We start from the raw sequence: 6,005 nt of genomic DNA on the forward strand, positions 1-6,005 counted from the left end.
AAGAGTCTTTTCTCTTACTATCGCACATCTAAATCTGATTTGATTTTGATAAAAGAAAGGTTCTAAAATTTGATTTCAAAATATTCCTTATCAGGAGAATCTATTCTCATCCAGATTAACCTCTCCATGCTAATAAATTTTTTTCTCCTTATATATGCAACATTTCATGGAGATTTTTTATAAAAGATTAGTTGAATAATTGTTTACTATGGAAAAATATGATAAGGGGCATTCCATATTTTTTTTGGCATATTTTGTGATGTGAAATTGTGAAGAGAGGCAGAATCCTGTAAGAGTCCAGGATCACTAGGACTCTTCACCCTACCTCCTTACATGCCTATAAAAGGGGCTTTTGTGGTTTCTTTTATGTGTGTAAGATACTAGAAAAGAGCTCTTCATGTGATAAAGGTTTGGGCATAGTTCATTATGTGAAAAATAGAGAGGAGGGTCCTCTCTCTTGGGGTGTGCATAAAAATCTGAATTTTAGATTTTTGGTTCTAAGGGTTTGGGAGGAGGAAATAAATTAAAAAAAAATTATTTTCTTCTCTATCTTTTTTTTACCTTTTCATCTCCTCTAGAATTTCATCTTCAATCTCTAAAAAGGTTCCAAAGATTTGAAAAAGAGATCCAGATTAGTCAAGAAGAAGGTCTTCGCACGAGCTACTACTCCCAAGAAGATCGATCAGATCGGGGCTTCGAGTAGATTTCTCATAGAGATCAGATGCGTGTATGGCTACGACCAACCAACAAGGATCCTCTCCACCATGTCTCTCAGTAGCAAAGATCATTGACCCATGATCAGGTATGGAGTTTTGAACTCAGATTAGAAGTAGATGTGGTCTACTGCTCATATGTATGCATGCTGATTTTATCTTCAGATTATTTCAGATTTTATATGCAACATAACATATCATAGATCCTAGAGTTGGTTGATTTGATGATTAGATTATATACATATTAGATTAATTTGATTAATCTAGTTATCTTCTGTTGGTGCAGAATTCCACCGATGCCAGAGAAGCTGGAGTCGAGGGGATCACGACCGTCGTCGGGACCTGCAAGAAAAGTCTAAATCAGAGTTGGGGAAGCTCCGACAAGACCCTCCGATGCTCAAGTCAGTATTCTACTTCAACAGAAGTGGAGCACTCGAATGGAATTTTAGCAGAGTTTAGAGATAGTGCTTAGAGCTTAGAGGAGAACGTATCTGGGGGATCTCTTTTATAGATGGGAGAGCATAATCGATTGACAGCGACATCCGTAACTGCCTAATAGTGGGCCGTTCGGGGTCACGTGGAGTTTGTTACGGAGAGTAGTGGTGTTCGTTGTCGCGACTTGCCAAAGAGTGGTGGGCCCATGTGGAGTTTGTTACAGAGAGTGGAGTGGTGTCCGTTGTCGCAACTTGTCAGAGAGTTCGAGTCGGATGGCTGAAGCTCGATTGGGACATTTGGTGGAGTGGAATAGCTCTCTGTCTCAGCAATCTAAGAGAAGCTCGGATGTTTCTGAGGTTGCTGACGAGTTAACTGTTGTTGGGTGCCTTAAGCATTGATGCTGCAGACGAAAGTCATCTGCTGTAGAAGCCCAGACAAAAACTTTCAGTTGGAGAAATCTGGCTGGAATCCGATTATTAGAGAAGTCCGTCTGAAATTTGTCTAATGTAGAAGCATGTTTGAAGACTGTCCGCTGGAGAGGTTCGGTTGCATGAGAAATCTGACAGAAGGTCGATCGATAGCAAAATTCGAAAGGTGCTATAGAAGGTTGACCGAGAGGAGAGTCCAGAAGGCATTATGGAAGTTTGTCAGTTGGAGGAGTCTGGAGGACACTGTGGAAGATCAACTGCTGGAGGGGTCTGGAGGGAGTTTGTGCGTTGGAGGGGTCTGCTTGGCACTATTGAAGTTCGGTTGGCACTGTTGAAGGTTGATGGCTGGAGAGGTACGGAAGACATCGGAGACAGTAGGTCACTATAGAAATTCGGCTGTTGGAGCCCGTCTATTTTAGAAGTTCGTCTGCAATCCAATTCTGTTGTAGAAGTTCGGACGGAGTCCGATTCTTGTAGGAGTCTGAAAGGAGGCTGCTTACTGTAGAAGCTCGGATGGAGATCGGTTGCTGTGGAAGCTCGGATGGAGACTGCTTATTGTAGAAGCTCGGATGAAGTCTACTTACCGTAGAAACTCGGATGAAGTCCGCTTGCAATAGAAGTTCGGACGAAATTTGCTTACTGTAAAAGCTTGAATGAAATTCGGAAGGTGATCGACCACTGTAGAAACTTGGATGGAGTCTGGTTACTGTAGAAGTCCTGCTGTTGGAGAAGTCCGGACATTGATGAAGTCCTAAAGAAGGTCGGAGTAAAGTCGATCATGACAGGAAGAAGTCTGGAAGAGATTCGGAGAGTAGTCAATCACTGTAGAAAATCGGCTGATAGTTAAGCCCAGAGAGTATTTGGAGCAGTCCGATAGATGACTGAAGGAGCTCATCATCGAAGAAGTCCAGAGGGTATGATAGGAGTTTGTTCGCTGGAGGAATCTGGAGGACACTGTGGAAGGTCGACTGCTTGAGGAGTCCAGATGGTACTATGGAAGCTCGGACGGTCAGGGGAGTTCAGAAAGACGTCGCACAAGGTCGGAAGCCGGAAGAGTCCTGGGAGGGTTGGCCTCTTACGAACTTCGGCTGGGGTTATTTTATACCCAACATCTTCCATTGTAATTTTTCAAAAAAGTTTCGAAATACATGCATGAAATCACTTATGCATCCTAACAGTGGTATCAGAGCTTAGGTTCGTTATGACATAATTTATGTATATATTAAATCTAAATTTTAATTTTATTTAGATCTGATATGTGATATTTTGATGTAAATTTAATTAATGATTGATCACACAAACTGACGTAAGGTTGTCCTGCTGTAGGGTTTACCCCTTACAGTGAAAAGTTGTCATAGTTTGTACTGATTTTTGATAAAATCTGATTTTATGTCATGCATGTGATGTTTATGATCTGATTTAGATGTGATCTAGGATTATAATCAAATCTAATGTAATTTAGATTAGATCTAAATTCATGCATATATGATATGTGATTAGATTAGATGATCCAATTTGCAAGTACTTAGATTGGGTTGATCACCAGATCATCCGGTCGTAGGAGCAAGAAGGGTTTAAAGGCCCTCTCTTTCTATTCGGTAAGGTGCTCTTATGGTGTGTAGGGGTGCAATATGATTAGATCCCATGAAGAAGAAAGCGAAAGGAGAAAACTTACTTTCTTGCAAAACCTTAGATCTTGAAACCCTAGGTGTTATTGTATGTGATGCAAGTTGTGAAGAAGTTAGTTACATCTAATCTTGTTTAATCAAAATTATTTTAATTTAAAATCATAAAAGATTTAGATTTGATCTAAAAAATTTTATGATTTACTTGTAGAAATTATTTTTAAAATCTTAACCATGTTGATGCAAAACTTAATTGATAATTAAGTATAGAATCAATAGATCTAGAATTGTGATTTAAGATCTAACAACATTCATATAAAATATGGGGGCATGGGTTAGCTTAGATCAAGTCCTCTTAATTAGGTTAGACTTAAGGTTAGAATCAAAGAGTGAATGGACTAACTAGAGAAATTGATTAAATCTAGCCAAATATTGAATTAGATTAAAATCAAGATTTTTTTAGAACCAATACAATAGTTGTAGATGGTCAAGTTCATGTCTTTGATTAAATCAAATAGATCTTGATTATGGCTCAGTGGTTGAACCTGAATCATTAGGTTGCTCAAATAAAAACTATTTAATCAATTGGTGTCTAAGGTATGTTCGGTATTTCGATCGATGGTTTTTAATTGGGAGTGGCTTACCTAGCCATTTTGATGGTGTCTAAGACAAGCTTAGCAGACCCTTCCATCGATCTCACTTATCTGATCAATTGGATGGATTATGTCTTGATTAGATCGCTAAGTGATTCGAATTGACCCATGTCATTAAGGTTGATCAGTATGACTGATCTAGGTGCCAGTTCAACAAGCATGATCCTAATCCAATTCAATGACTTGGTGAAGTCAGTGGGAGGATTATAGTTTATTGGTTAATCTCTTCTCATCTCTTTTCTAAATTGATTAAATTTTTTTAAATTATTAGGTCCTTAAAATGAGCTACTTATGGGGATAACTAGATCATAGCCTCCCATTAAGTTGGATGATAATGGGTCTATTAGTATGATGATCATTGGAGGCCCAAAGGTTTGGTATTCATCTGCTATTGAAATTATCATTCAATAATATGATGACTTAGTTGAGTCTCTCTATCAAGTGGTCAGGTTAGCTGACCAAAGTTGGGCTTGATTATTGGTAGTTGGATTCATAAGTATAATCATGTTAATGGTTGGACCTAACCAGGGCTTGTAGAGAAGATCAAAGTCAACTGAAAAGTTATCTGAGGCTAAATCAATTACTAAAAATTATTTGGTAAAATAATTAGTTAAGAACCTATCCATAAATGTACATGGGTGAGTCGACCAAAGTCGATCTCGTGTGCAGTTTGTGTGGATTTTAGTACCCCCTAAGAAATTAGAGTAATTTCTCGAATTAGAGGTAGAGGCTACCAATTCGTATAAAATTATGGGAGAACCTTTAGACTAAAGTCCAAATCTTTAGGCTTAATCAATTCATAAATATAGAGGTCATGTTTTTCTTTTAGTTATGGCTAGATGTACGTTGCTCCATTCACTGTTTGACAATGACTGACTTATAGGACTCAACTTCGATAAGTGGTATCAAAAATTGCGAATAGTTTTAGAGTACGAATGAATCCTACATATAATTATAGATGCAGCACCTAATGTTTCCACATCCAACACATATGATGCGATCAAAGATACTTATCAGAAGTGGCCAAATGATCATATCACCGTATGGTGTTATTGGAAGCAGTAAAGAATATGAATTTAGTTGTAAATTTGTTGATGCTCAGTGAGAGAAAATTTTTCAAATATTGAAGGAGTTCTTTCACACCTCTGAAGATATGTCTTCAGTGAGACAATAATTCTTTCAGAAAGAAAAAGAAAAAGAAGGTACAAAAGAGTCATGCTTGGGCTAATGAGTCTGAATTGACAAAAGAGTCTAAGGTTAATTTGGTCTGGCAAAGTTTTTTTTTTTTATCCGAACAGGCTAAGGAAGAGAAATCAGTAAAGGATTGCTGAACAAAATACTTATATGATAACACCTTATGATTTCTCTATCTGTGATACTACTATCTAGATATTGGATATCAAAAGTTCATACAAATTATTGCAACGACTTCAGGTTAGTAGAAAATTTGAAAACAGTAAGAGATTCCTAAATATTGGAGTTGGAAGTTATGTTCTAATTCTAATTTTAGGAATTATCGAGCTTATTTTTAATTCCAATAATATCATTTTAGTGGTTGTCACTATTATCCAATGATTTTGTGATATCATTATAAATGATGTCAAAATTATATAAAAAACTAAGAAATAATATTTATAAACAGTCACAGCCTGTTAGTGTATTGTACACAATCAAACAAACTCTCTAAAGTAGATAATGTCATGAAAGCCTACTTTTGACAATTTAGACTCGATCATATAAATAAGAATAGGATCAACAGGAGATAATTCTCAAAGTCAATGATTGTGAATCATTGTCAATCTGTTAATTCTATCTTTTTAATAAGATGATCAAGTCACCTTTTGCTGGAAAAGGTGAACAAGCCAATGATGTTCTATGTCTGATACATATTGATGTATTGGATCTACGAACATGTTTGCCCTAAATTTAGATTATTTGAAATGTTCAAATAATTTCATAATAAGGTAGAGAAATGAATTGAAAAGAGTATTGAAACTCTTTGATCAAACCAAAGAGGAGAATATCTTTTCGATGAGTTTTTGACATATCTAGAAGAGAATAAGGATTCTCTCTTCTTGAAATCGACTTTGTTAGATATAATTTGATACATGATGGGGTTTGCAAGTCTACTAGTCTCCTTTTAAGATTATA

The sequence above is a fragment of the Elaeis guineensis genome, chromosome 15 (assembly GCF_000442705.2).
Source record: "Elaeis guineensis isolate ETL-2024a chromosome 15, EG11, whole genome shotgun sequence".
Taxonomy (NCBI): Eukaryota; Viridiplantae; Streptophyta; class Magnoliopsida; order Arecales; family Arecaceae; genus Elaeis; species Elaeis guineensis.